This window comes from Mandrillus leucophaeus, unplaced genomic scaffold (genome assembly GCF_000951045.1).
Source record: "Mandrillus leucophaeus isolate KB7577 unplaced genomic scaffold, Mleu.le_1.0 Scaffold432, whole genome shotgun sequence".
Taxonomy (NCBI): Eukaryota; Metazoa; Chordata; class Mammalia; order Primates; family Cercopithecidae; genus Mandrillus; species Mandrillus leucophaeus.
Genome location: NW_012104610.1, coordinates 1,103,775 through 1,127,900, shown reverse-complemented (window position 1 = coordinate 1,127,900; position 24,126 = coordinate 1,103,775). Strand labels below are relative to the sequence as shown.

Genomic DNA, 24,126 nt, shown 5'->3' with positions numbered 1-24,126 from the left:
ATCATTTGAACCTAGGAGGTGGAGACTGCAGTGAGCCGAGATCATGCCACTGCACTCCAGCCTGGTGACACAGCAAGACTCTGTCCCAAAAAAAAAAAAAAAAAAAAGAACGGTAAGTAATACTAAATTGTGAGGCACTTGCCTCATGCTAAGAAACTGTAGGTGATGAGAAGACAATCAAGGTTTCTAAAGGAAGAACGTAAAGAGGAACAGCATGATCAGGGCTATGTTTCAGAAGGGAAACTGTATGAAGTACAGACTGGAATGGTAAGACACAAGAGGAAAGCAATAGAGCATAATGGCTAAGATTATGAGGTCTGAACCTAAAGACAACCTAATACAAATTCTGGGTTTATAGCTTAACAGCTCTGCAACCTTGGGCAAGTTATTTACTCTCTCTGTGCCCTCATTTTCCCCAGCTGTAAAATGGGAATAATAATAGTACTTTATCAGGCACATGCCACCACGCCTGGCTATTTTTCTTTTATTTTTGTAGAGACAGGATCTTGCTATGTTGTCCAAGCTGATCTCGAACTCCTGAACTAAAGTGAAGCTACCACCTTGGCCTCCCAGAGCACTGGGATAACAGGTATGAGCCACTGTGCCCAGCCCATAGTTTCTAATTACACCTTTTTGTATTTTATTAGTTTATCTTTCTCTCACTGCCTTAAGTTCCATGAAATCACAAACTGTGTGCTCACCACTGAATTCTTAGAAATCAGTACAATGGCTGGCACAGCATGAGTGTCTTGATAAGTACTTCTCGAATAAATGAAAGATTCCAAACCATATATTTTAAATTAACTCTATTTAAAATGTAACCTTTATATAGAACCCCAGGACACACAGAAGAAGACAGTTTAAAGTAAGGGATATTTGGAGACTTGTTCCCTCTGCTTCTCCCTGGTTCTTGAGTCAGTTCTATAGTTCCGTAAAGCTTTACAGAATGCAGTGCAAAAACCATTGTTTGTTACAAACAAGTAATGTATGTCTGAAGTAAGGCAATGACCATAAAGACGCAACAGTAGCTTTGAAAACTATTTATGATAGGCCCTGACAACCAATTACTGTAGGCCCTCTGTATCCATGGGTTCCGCATCTGTGGATTTAACCAACCTGAGACCAAAAACATTTTGGAGAAAAAAAAAGCATCTGTACTGAAGATGTATAAACTTTATTTTCTTGTCATTATTTTAAACAATACAATGTAACAACTATTTACATATTATTTACATTGTATTATATAAGTAACCCAGAGATGATTTAAACTATACGAAGGATGTGTGTAGGTTACATGCAATTATTATACCATTTTATGTAAGAGACCTGAGCATCCAAGGATTTTGGCATCTGTGGGAAGTCCTGGAACCAATACTCCACAGATACTGAGGGACAACTGTATAAATGAAGAATGAGAAAAGGAAAATTCTTGAAGCACCTCTAAATTTCATAGCTTGAGTGAAAAATAAATGAACACGTGTGCCAAAAAGCAAGATAAGAATGTAAGAGTGGCTGGGCACGGTGGCTCACGTTTGAAATCCCAGCACTTTGGGAGGTCGAGGCAGGTGGATCACTTGAGGCCAGGAGTTCGAGACCAGCCTGGCCAACATGGTGAAACCCCATCTCCACTAAAAATACAAAAAAATTAGCCGGGCATGGTGGCAGGCACCTGCAATCCCAGCTACTTGAGAGGCTGAGGCAGAAGAATCGCTCAAACCCAGGAGACAAAGGTTGCAGTTAACCGAGATCACACGATTGCAATCCAGCCTGGGAAACAAGAGCAAAACTCCATCTCAACAAAAAAAAAAAAAAAAAAAGAAAAAAAGTAAGAGTAACAATAACAATCTCCATTCATCTGAGCATAGTATCACCCCATCAAGCAAATACTATTAATACCCTCGACTTATAGAATAAATCTTTCACAATGTTAAGCAACCTGTCATGATCTTTATTAAAAAAGATCATGAGGCTAATAAGTAGCAGAATTAAGATTCAAACCCAAGTCTGTCCCACTCCAAGTCCAAAATCTAAACAGTCTTGCTATATAGGCAAGCAGTTTGAGGGTTAGGTCTTAGATGTGAGATATCTAATGGATGAACAGTTAGAAATAACCAGTAACTAATGAAAAATATGATTTGGGGTTAGAGATATGGATTTGGGTTCCATTTGGAACAGTGAATAAATTCAGAAGAGTGTCTATCAGAGGATCATACTTGCTTGTAAGGCCTGTAAATGGGTGATGTACTCATTTGCGATTGAAGTTTGTTGATTTACCAAGGTCTCTGCCTTGAACAGATCTAGTGGGCCTCAGCATTAAGAGAGGAAGTAAAAAAAACTTCAGGAGAAATTTCAGATCTCTGGGGATTTCTGTTAGGACCTTTATATTATTTTTGTTTTGGGAGAATTTAACAGAAAGCCAGTGACACCAACGTCAACAAAAAAAATGAGACAGCAAAGGTGATAAAAAGAATACATTTGGGGATCATCATTTTCTCTCCTCCTTGAGATTCCACCGCTCTCAACAAAAATGACTATTATTTGTGTATGACTCTTTACAACTAACAAAGTGTTTCCCGTTTACAAGATATTTCCTGTTTACCAATAATGTCACATGAACCTCACAACAGCTCTTTAAGGTGAGGGCATTATTATTTTCACTTTACCAAAGAGGAATGAAGTCCAGAAAAGTTAAGTTTACCTTGCCTAAGGTCATACAGCTAAAAAGCAACCGGGCCACGATGTAACCATGGTCTTCTGGCTCCTAATCTGGGGCTCTTTCCAGAAGACTCACCTGAGATAACATGAGCCACTCACTTATGAACCAAGAGTCATCATCCCTATGTATACTTTCACTGCATTTAAAAATAAAACAGTAGGGGGATAGTGACTGGGAAGGGGCGAATGATATGCTGGTAATGTTCTGTTTCTTGATGTAGGTGCTAGTAACACAGGTGTGTTCACCTTGTGGAAAGTCCTTGAGCTGTAAACTTTATGTACTTTTCTGTATATATGTCATACTGTAATTATTACATAACAGGCAAGCCAGGTACAGAGGCTTGCACTTGTAATCACAACGACTCAGGAGGCTGAGATGGGAGGATCACTTGAGCCAGGAGTTCAAGACCAGCTTGGGTGACAAAGCGAGACCCCATCTCTCAAAAAAAAAAAAAAGAAAAGGAAAGGAAAAAAAAAGAAAAAAATTGGTTGGGCACGGTGGCTTACACCTGTAATCTTAGCACTTTGAGAGGCTGAGGCAGACAGATCACCTGAGGCCAGGAGTTCAAGACCAGCCTGGTCAACACGGTAAAACCTCATCACTACTAAAAATACACACACACACACACACAATTAGCCAGGTGTGGCGGTACACGCCTATAATCCCAGCAACTCAGGTGGCTGAGGCACAAGAATCGCTTGAACCTGGAAGGTGGAGGCTGCAGTGAGCTGAGATCATACCACTTCACTCCAGCCTGGGTGACACAGCGAGACTCTGTCTCAAGAAAAACAACAACAAATAAAAAAAAAATTAGCCAGGTATGGTGGCATGCCTGAAGTCTCAGCTACTCAGGAGGCTAACGCAGGAGGATCACTTGAGCTCAGGAGTTTGAGGCTTCAGTGAGCTACGATTGTGCCACTGTACCCCAGCCTGGGTGACACAACAAGATCCCATCTCTTTTTTTTTTTTTTCTTTTGAGATGGAGTTTTACTCTTGTTGCCCAGGCTAGAGTGCAGTGGCGCGATCTTGGCTCATTGCAACCTCCGCCTTCCAGTTTCAAGTGATTCTCCTGCCTCAGCCTGCCGAGTAGCTGGGATTCCTGGTGTCCACCACCACACCCAGCTAATTTTGCATTTTTAGTAGAGACAGGGTTTCACCATGTTGGCCAGGCTGGTCTTGAACTCCTGACCTTGTGATCCACCTGCCTCGGCCTCCCAAAGTGCTGGGATTACTGGCATGAGCCATCGCGCCTAGGCAATATCCCATGTCTTTAAAAAAAAAAAAAAAAAAAAAAAAGGCAAGCAAAACAAAATCAAAACTGAGGAACACTAAGTTGAATGTGTCACATTTGTTACTCGATTTCTCAAATAGTAGCTACATATAGGACATCTACCAGTTATAAAAAGATGCACAAAATTCCTGCACACTCAAACAATATATCCACCCAATTGTCCCAATCCAGAATGTCTTAGTGATGTGAATGAATCTGACAGGATTGGAAGTAACAGAAGCCCAGGAAAGGACAAAGATTTTTGTTATGAAAACAAAAATGGCATTGAAAATGGAACTATCCTACATCATCAATGCTGAGATATCTCAATTTCAGAGATAACAAAAATGTGGGAAAAAAAATGGCCAGTGACAATTGAAAGACACTACCAATTGTAAAATACATCCCAATTTCAGTGTTAAAATATTAAAAAAGCAAAAAAACAAAAAAAGCATTTTAAAACAAAGGAAATATAATATTCTAATCTCAAAAGGTAGCTCAATTGTGGGATAACAGATTTGTGATGCACATCTCCTTGTACAAGCTCTTTGTTTTAGAGATAAGGACACTAAAGCCTTCAAGTTATTAAATAACCTTACTAAATTAAAGCTCACACATCAGAAAGTTGGTAACTACAACTAGAAAGCTGGTTCCCTGAATGCTTGTTCTCTTGCCACTACCCAGATGCCTCCTTTAAATCCAAAAGAAGATTTACATATTAATTCCATATTAAAACTCTATTTTGACTTTTATATTTCTTTACTTCATTAACTCACTAAAAAATAATAAAAGTTAACCTTTAAAAATCATTTAATTGATTTTTGGGTGCGGTGGCTCATATCTATAATCCCACCACTTTGGGAGGCTGAGGCAGGTGGATCCCTTGAGGTCAGGAGTTCCAGACCAGCCTGGCCAACATGGTGAAACCCCATCTCTACTAAAAATACAAAAATCAGTCGGGCACGGTGGCAGGTGCCTGTATTCCCAGCTACTTGGGAGGCTGAGGCATGAGAATTGCTTGAACCCGGGAGGTGGAGGTTGCAGTGAGCCAAGATCGCAACACTGCACTCCAGCCTGGGGAACAGAGCGAGACTCAGTTTCAAAAAAAAAAAAAAAAAATTGCGCTGGGCGTGGTGGCTCATGCCTGTAATCCCCACACTTTGGGAGGCTGAGGCAGGTGGATCGCCTGAGGTCAGCAGTTCAAGACCAGCCTGGCCAACACAGTGAAATCCCGTCTCTATTAAAAATACAAAAAAAATAAAAAATAAAAAAAAGCTAGGCGTGGTGGCAGGTGCCTGTAATCCCAGCTACTAGGGAGGCTAAGGCAGAAGAATCGCTTGAACCTGGGAGGCGGAGGTTGCAGTGAGCCAAGATTGCGCCACTGCATTCCAGCCTGGGCAACAAGAACAAAACTCCGTCTCAAAAAAAATAATTAATTAATTAATTAAGATGAAACGATGTTTAGAAAACTTCGTTTCTTGCTTACACAAGTTTGCTCTCCTTGTTCTTCAAAACCAGTGAAGCAATACAAAGTTAGATAAAAGATAAAATTAGTAATCTCCCAGCCCCTTTCCATTCCTCTCCAAGGCCTCCTACAAGATGAGAAATGGTTACATATTTTTGTGCCCCCAAAAAACATAAATACAAATATATTGGAAAGGGTTTTGTTGCTCTGTTTTTAGAAAACTAGGTTTAAACTTCACACATTGCTCTGCAACTTATCTCATCTAACAATTTATTAACATCTCCCCCCAAGCGTCAATAACTAAAATCCTAACTCATACTTTTAAAAAGCTACATAGAAGTCCATATAAGGAATAACGTGTTCACATATTTTTCTATTGAGGGAATGGCTATTTTCAATGTTACCATTTCAAACAATGCTGTAATGAGTATCCTTGATATATTTCAAGTGAAAGAAAAAAACTATTTCTACACACATACTTTCCTTATTGTCCCAATGTTTTGATTACTCCTGGTCTTATCATCATCCCTACCTCCCTTGCTCAGAGAATCATCCTCAGGGTTCAGTGTGATGACAGAGAGCGAAGTAATTTGGAGAATGTTAAGATAAGACACGTGATAGTGACTGTTGGTAAATTGAAAATGGCCTGTCTTGGCTGCCTCTCCCAGTCACTTGCACATGCTATCCCCCTCCTCTCCTTACATGTGCTCCCTGTTCTGGTCCCAGCAGCTGCTTCCAACTCAATTGATGTGAAAAGAGTTGCCTACTTTGTCATACTCCTAACCCTGGCAAGTGCAGACAGGCCCAGGAGCTCTCCAAACAATTGGGAAGGAGAAAAAATACATTATCACTGTGACATAATATAATACAGAGGTATCTAGAGTAAAATGTAAAACTCTCTCTTCATTAAGCCTCAATCCACATTTGCCAGTGGCACTCCCCAGCTCACAAGTGACCACTGTTAGAAGTCTGTTGTACAATCTTTCGGATTTTTCCTAAGCATGTACACCTACAGGTATATAGTCACATACAGGTATGTATGTTTGGTCCACATATCTGTAATCATACCATATGTTCTGCAACTTGCCCTTTTCACGTAAAAATTTCTTTGATATGTTTCCATACCAGCACATAATAGATTCCTCACATTTTTAAATAATTTTTTTTGAGACACAGTCTCACTCTGTCACCCAGGCTGGAGTGCAGTGGTGCCATCATGGCTCACTGCAACCTCGACCACCTGGGCTCAGGTGATCCTCCCACCTCAGCCTCCCGGTAGCTGGGATTACAGGTGTGCACCACCATACCCAGCTAATTTTTTTGTAGAGATGGGGTTTCACCATGTTGCCCAAACTGCTCTCAAACTCCTAGGCTCAAACAATCCACTCACCTTGCCCTCCCAAAGTGCTGGGATTACAGGTGTGAGCCATCGTGGCTGGCAATTCCTTACACTTTTAAAAGCTTAAAAAAATCCTATGGTAAGAATGTGCCACAACTTTTTTTTCCCATTTTGCTACATCTGGACATTTAAGTTGTTCACAGTGTTTTGCCATGTCAAAGAATGCTGCATTGGTAACACTGGCAGCACATCTCTAATTTTACATACAAGCTAATATTTCTCTAGAATATATACCAATAATTAGAACTGATGGGTTGAAAAGCTTGTGTATTTTAAATGTTAACAGACATTCCCAAATTACCATCTAAAACTGTGTACTAGTTTATAGTATCACCAACAGAGGATAAAAATTCCCATCTACACCCTTCTACCAACATATTTTATCAATATATAAGATAGAACATATTATTGTTTTAATTTATATCTTATTTCCAGAAAAGTTAAACATCTCCTCACATGTGCAACTGTTCATTCTTATTTCTTATGAAAGGTATTACCATTTTGATTTTAAACATGAGGGTTCAGAGATGCTAGAGTGACCCAACCAGTAAGTAGCAGACATCAAAGCTTTTTTTTTTTTTTTTTTTAACAATTTCCCATCAAAACTAGGCCTCTTTTTGTCAAGTGTACTTCCCCCTACCAGCAGCCAGCAAACTATAGCCTGTAAGTTAGTAGCCCATATTTTGTAAATCAGGTTTTACTAAAACATAGCCACGCCCATTCATTTAAGTATTGTCTACGGCTGCTTTTGTTCTCCAATGGCAGAGGTGAGTAGTTACAACCATATGGTCTGCAAAGCCTAAAATATTTACTACTGGGGTCTAAACAGAAACAATAACTTGGCCGGGCACAGCGACTCACACCCGTAATCCCAGTACCTTGGGAGGCTGAAGTGGGTGGACTGCTTGAGCCAAGGAGTTCGAGACCAGCCTGGGCAACATGGCAAGATTCCATCTCTACAAAAATTACAAAAACAGCCAGCTGGGGTGGCACACACCTATAGTCCCAGATACTCAGGAGGCTGAGGTGGGAGGACTGCTTGAGCCTGGGAGGCCAAGGCTGTGGTGAACCGTCATTACACCACCACATTCCAGCCTGGGAGACAGAGTGAGACTTCATGTCAAAAAAACAAAACACACACACACAAAAAACAAGAAAACTAAAGAAAAGTTCAAGTCTGGGCACAGTGGCGAAGGCCTGCAATCCCAGTACTTTGGGAGGTCGAGCGAGTCCCCATCTCTACAAAAAATAAAAAAAATTAGGCCAGGCACGGTAGCCCACACCTGTAATCCCAGCATTTTGGGAGGCCGAGGTGGGCGGATCACAAGGTTAGGAGAATCGAGACCATCCTGGCCAACATGGTGAAACCCCATCTCTACTAAAATTACAAAAATTAGCTGGCTGTGGTGACATGTACCTGTAAACCCAGCTACTCAGGAGGCTGAGGCAGGAGAATCACTGGAACCAGGGAGTTGGAGGCTGCAGTGAGCCGAGATCGTGCCACTGCACTCCAGCCTGGCAACACTGCAAGACTCTGTCTAAAAAAATTTAAAAATTAAAAATTAGCCAGGCACAGGGGTGTGTGCCTGTAGTTCCAGCTACTTGGGAGGCTGAGGCAGGAGAACCAAGCAGTTCCAGGTTGCAGTGAGCTATGATTGCACCACTGCACTCCAGAATCTGGGTGAGAGAGCAAGACCCTGTCCCAAAACAAAAAAAGAAAAGCTTCTCAGTGGGGATTAGTGATGGTCTAATTGGCCACAGCCAGAGCATGGCTATGTTACAGTGTGTGGTTCATTTTCTAATAAATTTATATGCAGTATAGGTCTGGTATATAATCCCAAAGGAAAGAGCCCAAAACACTCAAATGAAGTCAAAAGACTTATCTTTACTTCGGGGTTGCAACACCAAAAGATTTCCTATGCACTACTCTTCATCTTCCTTCTTTTTTTTTTTTTTTTTTTTTTTTGGAGACAGAGCCTCATTCTGTTGCCCACGCTGGAGTGCAGTGGTACAATCACAGTTTACCACAGCCTCAACCTCCCAGGCTCAAGCGATCCTCCTTCCTCAGACTCCTGAGTAGCCAGGACCACAGGTGGGAGCCACTACACCTGGCAAATTTTTGTATTTTTTGTAGAGATAGGGCCTTGCCATGTTGCCTAGGCTCATCTCGAACTCCTGGGCTCAAGCAATCCTTCTGCCTCTGCCTCCCAAAGTGCTGGGATTATAGGCATGAGCCACCATGCCTGGCCCCTTATTTAATTTTGTCTAATGGGAAACAAACAAATCTGGTTCCTACTGTCCTTCAGTGATTTTGACAATGTAGTTCCTACCCACACACCACAATAATACAAAACCAAAGCAAGCTCCACTATGTCTACTGCTAAACACCCCCAACAAACACACATACACACCACACCACCCCACACCCCACCGCCACCCCACACCACACCACACAACCCAACACAGGTGTCTCCTTCCCTTTTGCTAGCAGATTCGCTAGGAAGCAGCTGAACATTTCCAGCATGTCAAGGGCCCCTGACCATTGTGGGAAAGGAAGGCCAATTCTCCCCTCTAGATTGTACCCTTCTGAAGATCCTGGCCATGAAAGAAGTCATTTCTACAGAGAATTTTAAGCCATTCAATTCCTGTACGGCAGGCAGGGAAGGTGTCATCCTCCCCATTTCATCAGTGGAGGAACTCAGTGTAACTTGTTTCATTTCCTCTTACTTCAAAAGGTCACTTTAAGTAATAGGGTCATTTAGGTAATATCAGTGATCTTTTCAATTTCTCCTCGCATTCTCTCCCAAATTTTGGTTTTACAAAATAATGGTTTAAAAAAAAAAAAAAAAAAGCTATCATACTCTCCAGGAAATTTAACTTAATATAGAATTTTGAATGAGAAATTAATAATAAAAGAACAGTGCATTTTAGGCGGGGTGCGGTGGCTCATGCCTGTAATCCTAGCACTTTGGAAGGCCAAGGCGGGTGGATCACCTGAGGTCAGGAGTTCGAGACCAGCCTGGCCAACATGGTGAAACCCTGTCTCTACTTAAAATACAGAAAATTAGCTGGGTGTGGTGGTACGCACCTGTAATCCCAGCTACTTGGGAGGCTGAGGCAGGAGAATCGCTTGACCCGGGAGGCGGAGGTTGCAGTGAGCTGAGATCGCGCCATTGCACTCCAGACTGAGGGACAAGGGCGAGACTTCGTCTCAAAAAACAAACAAAGAACAGTGCATTTTCTTACACAAATAAACAGGTATTAAGTGGTTCTCTGGATAGAAACTTGGCAATACATATCAACCTTAATGCCTGTAATCCTAGCACTTTGGGAGGCTGAGGCAGGTGGATCACCTGAGGTAAGGAGTTCGAGACCAGCCTGACCAACACGGAGAACACCATCTTAAAAAAATACAAAATTAGCCAGGCGTGGCAGCACAGGCATGTAATTCCAACCACTCGGGAGGCTGAGGCAGGAGAACTGCTTGAACCTGGAAGGTGGAGGTTGCAGTGAGCTGAGATCATGCCACTGCACTCCAGCCTGGGCAACAAGAGCGAAACTCCATCTCAAAAAAAAAACAAAAAACAAAAAACAAAAAACAAAACCTTGATATTTGGGCCAGGTGTGGTGGTGGCACATGCCCAAAATCCCAGCACTTTGGGAGACTGAGGTGGAAGGACTGCTTGAACCCAGGAGTTCAAGACCAGCCTAGGCAACACAGTGAGACCTCATCTCTACAAAAAAATAAAAAATTAGCCAGGTATGGTGGTGCACACCTGTGGTCCCAGTTACTCGGGAGGCTGATGTGAGAGGATCACTTGAACCCCAGAAGGTTGAGACTGCAGCGAGCTGTGATCACACCACTGCACTCCAGCCTGGGTGACAGAGTGAGACCCTGTCTCAAAACAAACAAAGAAACAAAGAAACAAAAATGTTCATATTTGGCGAGGTATGGTGGCTCACACCTGCACCAGGAGGATCTCTTGAGGCCAGGAGCTCGAGACCAGCAATCTTCTCGCCTCAGCCTCCCAAAGTGCTGGTGCTAGGATGACAGGCATGAGCCACTGCACCCAGCCTAAACTAGTAAATTTTGTTACGTACATTTTACCAAAACTAAAAAAAAAAAAAAAAAGCTGGCTGGGTACAGTGGTTGAAGCCTATCACCCCAGCACTTTGGAAGGCCAAGTTAGGATTGCTTGAGCCCAGGAGTTCAAGACCAGCCTGGGCAACACAGTGAAACCATGTCTCTACAAAAAATTTAAAAATTAGTCAGGTGTGGTGCTGCACACCTGTAGTCCCAGCTACTCAGGAGGCTAAGGTGGGAGGATCACTTGAGTCTGAGCTTGGGAGGCTGACACTGTAATAAGCTGTGATCATACTACTCCACTCTAGCCTGGGTAATAGAGTGAGATCTTGCGATAAAAAAAAAAGAAGCTCATGTTCTTTCATCAAACAATTCCAATCACAGAAATAAAAGTTTAGGAAACAATCTGAAATACAAAGATATATGGACATTAACAGAATTATTTATCATTCTGAAAAACTGAAGAAAAACTAAATATCTAACAATAACTTAAATTATGACATGAATATACATATGATGAAATTTTTTTTTTTTTTTTGGAGACGGAGTCTTGCTCTGTCGCCCAGGCTGGAGTGCAGTGGCCGGATCTCAGCTCACTGCAAGCTCCGCCTCCCGGGTTTACGCCATTCTCCTGCCTCAGCCTCCTGAGTAGCTGGGACTACAGGCGCCCGCCACCTCGCCTGGCTAGTTTTTTTGTATTTTTTAGTAGAGACGGGGTTTCACTGTGTTAGCCAGGATGGTCTCGATCTCCTGACCTCGTGATCCGCCCGTCTTGGCCTCCCAAAGTGCTGGGATTACAGGCTTGAGCCACCGCGCCCGGCCTATATGATGAAATCTTAAGCAGTCACTTAAAATGTTTTAAATAAATTTGGCTGGGTACAGTGGCTCACGCCTATAATCCCAGCACTTTGGAAGGCTGAGGTGGGAGGATTGCTTAAGCCCAGGAGTTCAAGACCAGTCTGGGCAACATAGTGGACTCCACTTCTACAAAAAATAAAAACAAAAAAAATTAGCTGGGCATGATGGCATGCGCCTGTAGTCCCAGCTACTTGGGAAGCTAAAGCAGGAAGATCACTTGAGCCCAGGAGCTCAAGGCTACAGTGAGCTAGGACTGCAACGGTACCACTGCACTCCAGCCTGAGTGACAAAGCAAGGCCCCATCTCTGGAAAAAAAAAAAAAAAAAGTTTTAAATAATTTTAATGACATAGAGAAATACTCAAGAAATGTTGAATTTTAAAAGCAGGATATAGGCTGGGTGCAGTGGCACATGCCTGTAATCCCAGCCCTTTGGGAGGCCAAGGCAGGTGAATTGCTTGGGCTCAGGAGTTCAAGACCAGCCTGGGGAACATGGTGAAATCCTATCTCTACAAAAAATACAAAAATTAGCCGGGCACAGTGGCATGCACCTGTAGCCCCAGCTATTTGGGAGGCTGAGGTAGGGGGATCACTTAAGCCCAGGAGGTTGAGGCTGCAGCGAGCTGTGATCGTACCACTGCACTCAAGCCTGGATGAGAGAGTGAGACCCTGTCTCAAAAAAAAAAAAAAAAAAGAAGGCAGGATAAAACTATTATGGTATGGCCCCATTTTTAAAACTATATATACAAATATTTATAGATAGATATATCATATACATATCTATCCCTCTCCCCACATACTTGTGAGTTTGTATATGTGTATGTATACTTGTAAGGAAGTATACCAAATTGTGTTCATTTCTGAGTTGTAGAATTATGGGTGCCTTTTACTTTCTCCCTTAACACATTATTTTTCATGTTTTCTAAATAGCACCATCATATACAATTAGGAAAAAATTAGTTTCATATTGTTTAATCTAGTAATCTATTTGTAGATACGTATCATAAAAAAAACCCAAAAACATAGACAAAAACTTATGTATAATAATGTTCATGTAAAGATACACAAAAAACTATTAATATATAATGGTTACTTCTGCAGGGCAGAACTACGGCAAAGACTTTTTGGGGACTTGTTATATCTATTACAAAAATGATTTGAAAAAAATTCCATTATTATTTTAAAAAACCTGAAAGCATATAAAAATCCTGTATGATAGACTATTATGCAGCCATTACAAATATTTATGAAGAGTATATATAAATTTATATAATGAAAAAATGGTAAATGGGGAAAAAAGCAGAATATAAAATTTTAGGTAATATATGATCTGGAAATTGCAAAACCAGAAATACGCAAGCACAAAATACTAAAAGAAAATATGCTAAAATAAGAACAGTAGTTTTCTCCAGATAGTGGGATTATGGGTGGTTTCAGTTTTCTTCCTTATACTTCTCTGTGTTTTTCACATGTCCTAGAATGAGTATATACTATTTTCCAATCAGGCTCAAAAAATGTTTTTGGTTTCTGCCCTATAATGAAAAGCCCGCTCCTTGTGAGAAATTTTATCCACAAAGAATTATCAGTAGTAAGCAATCCACTAGCAATAAGACTGTTCATAATGTATATGCCTAAGAAAATCATCTTTGGTGGGTAGTGAGCTCAGTTTAAAGGGACACAGCTCTGACCACTTCCTGCCTTCTTGCTTTTGGAGTTGTTTTAGTAAATATAACTGAGGAATCAAGATCCCAAACAGGAGATGCCTGACAAACTTTATACTGTATTATAAGAACCAGGACCACCACCTTCTCTCAACCTAACCTCTAAGACTTTACACTGAAGAACAGACAAGACTTAAATAACATAGATTGGGTCATGTTAGTCTGTAAATCAAAAACACTTAATAGCTAATTCCATGAAGAATAAAATCCAAATCTCTTAGCATGACACTTAAGGTTCTCTAAGATCCAACCCTCAAAATTTCCTCCCCAGCCTCGTCTTCAGTTCATTCCCTAAAATATCCTCTATCTCAGGCACATTTTCCCCATATACGTCAGGCATTTTCCAAGCTCTGTGCCTTTGCCCATGGTGTGACCTCCATCAAATGCCCTGTCTCCTAAACCTACTGAACTCCTGCTATTCCTTTACAACCTAGCTAAAATGCCTTCTCCCTTCAGAAACTCTCCTTATCGCTCCCACAATCAGGAACAATTGTTCTTTCCTCTACATGCTCCCATATTGCTTGTTCCTCTGCAAACTTAATTACAATCCTCCCTGGGTGGATGCTAGCTGTAATACTTGTTTCATTTTACTAAACTCCTGGAGGGCAGAAACCATTTTAAAATCATTTCTAAGGCAGGGCGCAGTGGCTCAAGCCTGTAATCCCAGCACTTTGGGAGGCCGAGACGGGCGGATCACGAGGTCAGGAGATCGAGACCATCCTGGCTAACACAGTGAAACCCCGTCTCTACTAAAAAATAAAAAAAATAAAAAAAAACTAGCCGGGCGAGGTGGCGGGCGCCTGTAGTCCCAGCTACTCAGGAGGCTGAGGCAGGAGAATGGCGTGAACCCGGGAGGCGGAGCTTGCAGTGAGCCGAGATCGCGCCACTGCACTCCAGCCTGGGCGACAGAGCGAGACTCCGTCTCAAAAAACAAATAAATAAAAAAAATAAAATAAAATAAAATCATTTCTACTCCTGCACACTGCTTGCACACAGTAGGTACTAAATATGCTGCCTGAGTAAATGACAGCCAATTGACCCTAATCTGAATTCTTTCAGTGGTACAGCCATGGATGGCAAATTGTCAAAGAAGCTAGTCCCTCTAATTGCAAGTTATATATGTAGCATGAGTGACCAGCAGAAAATGTCAAGGGCTTGCCACTTTATGAGGACTGGCAAGATGACTACGTTTACACAATCCTAATTAAAACTAAAGGGCACTGAGGGAAAAGAAGAGAAATAGGGAGATTAAGAGGTTAAGAGGTGTGGATTCTACAGGTCACCTCCTCTCCTTAGTGAGCTTGCTAGGCACTAGGCTGGAAGATCTGGGCTACAAAGTAGCCTATTGTATCTTTGGGGTCACCTGTAGGATCTAAGTATTGAAAAGCAACTGATTAGGCCACTTTGTCCTCCAGCAATTGGCCCTGCTCTTCGGCATTAACTTCTAATTCTGGTACACAAGGCTCTTTCTCTAAATGAATCCCACTGTACCAATCATGAGGAGAATCCCTTTAAAGAAAGGCTTGAAATTAGTAACAGCAGGAAACAAAGTCTCACAATTGTCTGAATCACAATATTTACACTGTCCATTTTGATGAAATTCACCCCCACCTCCTTCAAACAATAAGTCCTACCAAGGAATGACTTCTCTCAGGACTAACATGTCCTGTGATTGTTTTTCAGGAGCAAGCTTCCAGTGCCTGCTTCTCATTAAATAGCTACTTAATGTTTGATCATCCAGCTGTGACTCTAAGTAGAGAGTAAAGTAACTATAATTTAGGAAGTAAAAAGGAAATTCCACTCCTACCCCAAGTCCAGTAGTCAAACAGCTTAGAATAGACATTTCCCTACCTCAGACCTCCTTAGGCTTATCCAATTTTCAGATCTAGAACTTTTAGCATCTCTTAACTTTTCCAATATAAAAATGAGGAAAACAATGTTTAAAGAAAGAAAGAGAACTGCAAATGATTATATAGTAACTTAGTGACAGAATCTTTTGAACAGGCTGTCTAATACCTCATTTTACTGATCAGTTTTCAAGACCACCATTTCCAGGAACAGATTACAGGGCACTATAATATAATCAGCTTAATTTGCATATATTCAAGGTAACAGCCCCTATGCTTGACCCCTTCACCATCTTCCTGCCTACCTTTTTTCAAACCCACAACGGCTAACAACAAAAAACAAATCAATGTAGTAATTTAATACATCATTTCTCCCTAAAACAGACTGGAGCTACCAAACCATCTGCTTCAGCCTCACCACCTGGGACTCATCTTGATTGATTTGGGTGTGCTGGTGGGCAGTGGCTGCCATAGCCTGAAGAACTCTTCCAACTCTTTCTGTGGGTCTTCTGGAGATGGGACTGCAATGGCTCCTCAGCTGCAGTTTCCTATAGAGCAACATGTTTCAACTCTTTTCAGCCCTCAACACACTTGTGATTTGGGAAAAGTACCAGGAGAAAGACCAGTTTTTCGCAGGGCGCCGTGGCTCACGCCTGTAATCCTAGCACTTTGGGAGGCCAAGGCGGGTGGATCACTTGAGGTCAGGAGTTTAAGACCAGCCTGGCCAACATGGTGAAACCCTGTCTCTACTAAAAATACAAAAAATTAGCTGGGCATGGTGGCACATGCCTGTAATCACAGCTACTAGGGAGGCTGAGGCAGGAGAACCGCTTGAACCCGAGAGGTAGAGGTTGCAGTGAGCCGAGATCCCGCCATTGCACTCCAGCCTGGGTGACAGAGACCCTGTCTACAAAAAAAAAAAAAAGAAAGGCCAGTTTTCTCCACTATCTAGTCACCCCAATGTATAAGCAAGCATAGGCACAGTCACTATAAAGGAAAGTGACTTGTTTTCCAGCAGACATTTCTAATCTTATTAAATCAAATGAAAACTGCAATCAAAATACTCTCCTTAGGAAGTTATTTACTTATTCTAACAAAACACTTCTTTGGGAGCTGCTTTTGAAGTCTACTCCACGTGAGACAAACAGAAAAATTCGGTGTTACTGTTTTATAGCCACACCTCATTCTTCACCAAAAAAGGTATGGCCTTGCATGATTTTTTGGCTCACGGCATCTTCTGGCTGTTTCTAAAAACTGAATCCACCAAGCTAACAGTAAAGATTTGCTACCTCTGAGCATACTCAAAGATTGGCTCAGAGGTAATCTGAGGCAATGACACCATCACCAAAGGAAATCTAAAGGCTGAGAACACAATTACTTTGAAGGGGTCAAACTTATAAACATTGTAATTGCCCCATAATTACAATCAAGGAGGCAAGACATGTACAATATCTGTCACATTTGTTCAGTTATTACATTACTTTATAATTACACATTATATAATGATAAATTTCGGCCCTGGAAGAAATCTTCAAGATCATATAATCCAAACTGTCCCTTTATACATATGAGAAAAGTTCAGTCCATTGACGTTATGCAACTTGTCCCTGGTCACACATCTGGTTAGCAACAGTCAGGACGAGAAACCCAGACACCCGAACTCCCAGCATAATGCATCCACACATACTTATGCATACAGCTCCTCCTCCCCTGCTTCTCACTTCCTTCATTCCCCTGATCAAAAGGGACATAAATAACTTGGGACACTAAAACACACCAAGAATGGTTCTGAAACCCAGTAGTGGAGAAATAATGGCTTAAAGAACAGGACTTCTCTGCAGTGGCCTCAATGGCCAATGTTTAGTGTCTGGCTCACAAGAGTTCTGGGCAATCTACCTCAGAGCAAGGTCCAAAGAAAACCTCTGGACACCACCCTACCACAGTTAGAAAAATATCTTTATTAAACCTCTCTGCTCTCCTCCTACAGTAACCTATTTGCTTCAAATAATTCAAAGACAGTCATTTTGAAGAACCTGAGTCAGGGAAAAAGTAAATAGTAGAGCTCCTGCTCAGGACAAATCTGACCTATGAAAAAGTAGAGGGCAGGAACCATTTTGACTTACCTCCTGGTGGAAGCCTCCACACACTAGAACAGGGTGATCCCCGGCAGTCTGGCTTTGTTTCCACCTAGGGAAGGGGCAAAGGGACAGGAATGATTATTCATTCCCCTAACCCACCCACTCTTGGTCAGCTCAGCCTCACGGTATCCTGGGCAACCCCAGTATTCTGTGGATCGGACAGCAAGCAGAAGGGAAGCCATGCAGGCCAGGTCAATGGGGTGAGTCAGTGGCAGAGCAGGAAGAGTCACTGGGGCAGAAATTCTGGCCTTCCGTGGCAAGACTGCCAAGCCACACCCACACTTGGTCAGCACTGTGAAGGCCCTGCCCTCTTAGGATTTCAGTCTCTAAGTCAGAAAGCTGCTTCCTCAGGAGGCCCCACACCACTCTCATTTTCAAGTGTCTCTCCTCCTGCTCAAAAATCTTCCACAGTTTTCTTCTCCCTAAAGCATCTTATCTAAATTCTTTGGCTTAACTTTCCAAATCCTCCATTATATGGCCTCAAGTCATTTATTCAACCTTATTTCCCACTATTCTACAGAATACACTCTGAATTGATCAAGCCAATCTTCCCACTTCTCTCTGCGTGAGCCAAGCCTTTTCTCATTTTCCTGCCTTCAATTATCCAGGAGTGGTAAATTCAAACGTCATCAGGGGTCAGGCAACTAACAGAAACAAATGATCCAGGCAAGGTGCAGTGGCTGACAGCGGTAATCCCAGCACTTTGGGAGGCTAAGGCGGGCGGCTCACTTGAGCTCAGGAGTTCGGGACCAGCCTGGGCGACATAGAAAAACTCTGTCTCTACAAAAACACAAAAATTTAGCCGGGTGTGGTGGATTGTGCCTGGGTTCTACCTACTTGGGAGGTTGCAGTGAGCTGAGACTGCACCACTGGACTCCAGCCTGGGCAAAGGAGCGAAACCCTGTATCCAAACAAAACAAAACAAAACAAAACAAAACAAAATGATCCAGCGGGGCACACGGCAGATCTAGGAAACGTTGCACTCCCGTAAAGGCATTCAAATATTTATGTGGTATCTCATTGTGAGCATCACAGTAACCTTTTTTTTGAGACAGTGTCTCGCTCTGTTGCCCAGGCTGCAGTGCAGTGGCCAGATCTCAGCTCACTGCAAGCTCCGCCTCCCAGGTTTACGCCATTCTCTGGCCTCAGCCTCCTGAGTAGCTGGGACTACAGGCGCCCACCACCTCGCCCAGCTAGTTTTTTTGTATTTTTTAGTAGAGACGGGGTTTCACCGTGTTAGCCAGGATGGTCTCGATCTCCTGACCTCGTGATCCGCCCGTCTTGGCCTCCCAAAGTGCTGGGATTACAGGCTTGAGCCACCGCGCCTGGCCACAGTAACCTTTTAAATAGTTATTAATACTTTATCTTGCAAATGAGGAAACTTCTTCAAGGTTAGGTAACTGGCAAAATGCTGGGCACAGTCTCTAGACCTGTCTGATGCCAAAGCAAGAGCTCTATACTATTAGGCTTCTAGCAGTACAAACACCATGGAAGATACAGAACCCTCAAAGTCACTTTTCATGATACACAACCTTAATAGTAGGATGGAAAGCCCAAATCACAGCTTATCTAACCATATCCCAACTGCTTCCAATTCTGTCCATCCTCCAAACCCCATCTTTCTGCCAAAGTATTTCATTCCTAGTTATTCCAAGTCCTACTGAATTCCTTCTTCTGTAAATTCCTACAGGGTTTATAGATTAGATAGCACAAATAAGTGCTAAATTATATACTGTCTTACAAAATCAGATACTGCTTCTATGTATTTTAGTGTCAGCCTCATCAAACTATTGTATTAAACTATATAGTTCTTCTACCAAAAACGCCTAACCTGAATCTAATCCAGAAGAAACAATCAGACAAATGCTATGAAAGATAAAAAGGCATTCAGATTAAAAAAGAACTATTCAAAGTTAAAGCAGACTAAAGACATGACAGTCATTACAACTAAGTGCATAAATACATGCGTGATCCTTCAGTGAATCCTGAATTTTAAAAAACTCAATAAAAAACATCATTGGGAAAATACAAGAAATCTGACCAAGTACTATACATTGGATGCACTGAATCAATGTTAAGTTTCCTGAGTGTTAACAGTACTGTAGTTATACAGGAAGATACCTTTTTCTTATGAAATACTTTTTTTTCTCATGAAATACTTTTTTTCTTATGAAATGTTGAAATAAGGATTAAATAATATGATATTTACATCTAACAGTCAAAAAGATTCAGAAAAGGATAAATAGAGAGCAAATTTGGCAACATGTTAATAGGGAAGCTAAATGAAAAGTATATAAGTATTTGTTATATTATTTTGCAAAATATCTATAGGTTTGAAAATTTTCAAACTAAAAAAATTTAGTAAGGAGGGAAATCCTGTATTATATACTTTTTTATATACTCAGATCTGTGACAGATATAATAGGCACTCATTACATTAGGTATCTGCTCACTACCTAAGAAAACTGGGCATTTGGAGGTCAGCAATCTGACAGAGTCCACTTTGCTGCAGCTCATGAGGGGTATAGCAGGAAATTCTTAGGGAATAAGAGGTTTCTCCAAAACTCACATTGTCTCACCACAGGAAATCTAGAAAAGCAGGCAATTACCTCACTTCTCATTGAGGCCATCACAGAAGTACAGGCACTGAACAAATGCCCACTTACAGGGCTGAATGCAGTTGCTGCCCACACGTTGGTACCCAGTGGTAAGGTGGATACAATGTGACCTCAGAGGACCAAGTGTTGAGGTCACATTGCATCCACCTTGCCACCGGGTACCAAAAATTTGACAACATGCAAAACAAGTGTCTCTGGCCAGTCACAGGAAGGCACTCAAGTATCAAATAAACATGCCTGAAATACATGCAGTCTTTCCTTCTCACCAGATAAACCAGTTCTCAGCTGCAATAAAGCAGAAGAAATCTGCAAGGCTGAATCACTGGCATTTCCTGTGCAGACTTCAAAGAAACTGGCCCTTCAATAGGACAGAAAGAGCAGGCGACACAGCTGCCAAAAGAGGCCTCAACCCAGGATCATGCTATGCAATAATGCCTTCTCTCCCTTCTACAGCCATCAGATACATCATTTTTACTTTTGCCAAATGGCCCCTTATTAGGGCAACTGATTATCTAATGGTCAACCCTTTACCTTGGTTCTCTCCTCCCCTCAATGAGACCCAAGATACTGGCCTTCCAGACAGCTTCTCCCCCAATTTTCCAGAGGAATAGTCAAAACCATTCCCCTAAAACCTCTGTTAACTGGAGTAAAATGTATAGTGCTGTGACATGGAATTTGCTTCTCAAACCTATCAGGTTTAGCCTTTTTACCAAAGACTTAGAATGAAAACCTAGAAGGCCTGCTTGTCAAGCTTTAGAATTAAACTGTGAATCATAGACAATACAATGTTTTTAGATTTAACCAGGCAAGATCTCAATAGGTCTAATGTTACCAAAAAATAAGAAATAATGTAACAGAATTAAGTATAAAGTCCTGTATTTAGAATAAGAAAACCAAATCAACAATCATAGAATAGTAGAGACTGGTACAGAAGTTCAAACTGCTATAAAAAGGCTGCCTTTGGCCAGACGCAGTGGCTCACACCTGTAACCCCAGTACTTTGGGAGGCTGAGGCCGGTGGATCACTTGAGGTCAGGAGTTCAAGACCAGACTGGCCAACATGGTGAAACCCTGTCTCTACTAAAAATACAAAAATTGGGCCAGACGCAGTGGCTCACGCCTGTAATCCCAGCACTTTGGGAGGCCAGGTGGGCGGATCACCTGAGGTTGGGAGTTCGAGACCAGCCTGACCAACATGAAGAACCACCATCTCTACTAAAAATACAAAAAAAAAAAAAAAAAAAAAAAAAAAATAGCTGGGCTTGGTGGCACATGCCTGTAATCACAGCTACTCAGGAGGATGAGGCAGAAGAATCACTTGAACCTGGGAGACAGAGGTTGCGGTGAGCCGAGATTGCGCCATTGCACTCCAGCCTGGGCACCAGGAGTGAAACTCCGTCTCAAAACACAAAAAAATCCCCAAAAATTAACCAGGCAGTAGTGGTGTGCGCCTGTAATCCCAGCTACTCAGGAGGCTGAGGCAGGAGAATCACTCGAACCTGGGAGGCAGAAGTTGCAGTGAGCAGAGATTGCACCACTGTACTCCAGTCTGGGCAATAGAGCGAGGGTCCATCTCAAAAAAAATAAAAAGCAGTAGTTTCTGTAAAGTACTTAGAACAGTGCCTAGTTCACAGCATATACTGGAAAAAAAAAAAAGTCACCTATTGCTATTACTAACTGTTGATAGAACAGATCAGGCTGGGTGTGGTGGTTCATGCTTGTAATCCCAGCACTTTGAGAGAATTGCTTGAGCTCAAGAGTTTGAGACCAGCCTGGGCAACATAGCGAGACCTCGTCTCTACTAAAAATAAAGAGTTGCCAGGCACAGTGGCGTGCACCTGTAGTTCCAGCTACTCAGGAGGCTGAGGTGGGAGGATAGCTTGAGTCCAGGAGATTGAGGCTGCAGTGAGCTATGATGACGCCACTGCACTCCAGCCAGTGACAGAGCAAGACCCTGTCTCAAAATAACAAGCAGGCTGGGTGCGGTGGCTCATGCCGGTAATCCCAGCACTTTGGGAGGCCGAGGTGGGTGGATCACCTGAGGTCAGGAGTTCAAGACCAGCGTGGACAACATGGTCAAACCCTGTCTCAACTAAAAACACAAAAATTAGCCAGTTGTGGTGGCACGTGCCTTTAATCCCAGCTACTCGGGAGGCTGAGGCAGGAGAATTGCTTAAGCCCGGGAGGCAGAGGTTGTAATGAGCCAAGACTGTACCACTGCACTCCAGCCTGGGTGACAAGAGTGAGACTCCATCTCAAAATAAATAAACAAATAAATAAAATAAAAATAATAAACAATACAAAAAACAGACCAGATAACCTGAACACCTTCCTATTAAATATGCCTGGAAATGCTCAGAAAAATATAATAAACATCCTTTTAGACTGTGCCAGCTATTAAGGTATTGTCTCTCAGCTCCAAATCTACCGTTATGCTCCGCTTTGTGATGCTGGGGCCTGGACTCCACTAAACCCCATTTCGCATTTGCCAGCGGGCTCCCTGTCAACAGGGAGTGATAAAGGGAAAACAGAAGACAAGAGAAGGCTACAAGAGACGTCCTCCTTCCTGTAGCCTGATGTTTCTTGACAACAGAAGTTGGTTCTTCCCAGTTGCTTTCTAACCTCTCAAAACCAGCCTCCTGCCCCTCAAAGGCACCAGCATCAGCTAAGTAAGGCTCAACAGAAGCCAGCTCCTCCAGGTTCCTCCTATGAGGGCCTGAGAAACCAGCAGCACCAGGCAACACCCTCTCTCCAGAGAATCTGGGTGCAGCTCCTCCAGATCCCTCTAGACTTCTAGGTTCTGGTAACCCCAGCCTTCCTCCCTGTTTTTCAGTCCTGGATGAGAAAACTTTACGCAGTTATTATATCGAAGTTACTTTAATATTCGCTTTTTGCTTTTTCAGCCCTCCACCAAGGCTTTAAACCAATCTCCTTTATGGATTTCACTCTATTGTGTGGTTTCTGTTTTGCTGATTGGATCTGAACTGACATATAGATAAACTGAGCTCTCAAGAAAGTAAGAAAAATCCCCAGGAACCAAAAACAAAGAATTAGTGAGGAGGATTGAGTGAGCTGATGACATAGCTGTCCTAGCAGTGTATGGAATTTATAACACCCTCATAGGTTCAGAAGACAGATCTTGAGTCCACAAAAGGCACTGAGATCCCTGTGCAGAGGCAAGACTCTTAAATTTATACTAAGATAATAAACTAGGAAAAAAAAATCTGTCCAGAGAGAAATAAAAAAGCTTGCCTTGCTCACTTAGTGAGATAGGAGGGAAAAACCTTCTAGGAATTCAAAACAGGCTGGGTGAAGTAGTTCATGCCAGTAATCCCAGCACACTGGGAGGCTGAGGTCGGTTGATTGCTCGAGCCCAGGAGTTTGAGACCAGCCTGGGCAACATGGCAAAACCCTGTCTCTACAAAAAATATAAAAATTTGCTGGGTATGGTGGTGTGCACCTGTAGTCCCAGCTACTTGGTAGGCTGAGGTGGGTGGATTGCTTGAGCCCAGGAGGCAGAGGTTGCAGTAAGCCAAGATCCTGCAACTGCACTCCAGCCAGAGCAACAAAGCCAGACAGATCCTATCTCAAAAAATAAAATAAAATAAAATTCTAGAAAGCAGAAATTAATCTGTAGTGAAAAACAAACAAACAAACAATCAATCAGTGGTTCCTGGTATCAGAGTGAAAGGAAAAATGGACTGTAAAGTATGAGAGACAGGCGCAGTGGCTCATGCCTGTAATCCCAGCACTTTGGGAGGCCGAGGAGGGCGGATTACCTGAGGTTGGGAGTTCAAGACCAGCATGACCAACATGGTGAAACCCCGTAGCTACTAAAAATACAGAATTAGATGGGCATGATGGCACATGCCTGTAATTCCAGCTACTCAGGGGACTGAGGCAGCAGAATCGCTTGAACCTGGGAAGCAGAGGTTGCAGGGAGCTGAGACTGCACCACTGCACTCCAGCCTGGGGAACAAGAACAAAACTCCATCTTTAAAAAAAAAAAAAA

The 24,126-nt window shown here is 42.4% G+C and overlaps 1 protein-coding gene across 2 annotated transcripts in view; it reads right to left on the bottom strand.

The window, feature by feature from the left end:
- NUMA1 (nuclear mitotic apparatus protein 1) overlaps window positions 1–24,126 on the bottom strand; it is an 84,420-nt gene that overhangs the window by 55,697 nt on the left and 4,597 nt on the right. Inside the window, exons 2-3 of one of the 2 annotated variants that reach the window (XM_011993689.1) lie at window positions 17,482–17,545; window positions 9,939–10,035 (exon numbers count right to left, since the gene is read on the bottom strand). The gene's annotated coding sequence lies outside the window, so the exon portion shown is untranslated. The remainder of the gene's footprint in view (window positions 1–9,938; window positions 10,036–17,481; window positions 17,546–24,126) is intronic. The other variant, XM_011993688.1, reaches the window with a different exon arrangement.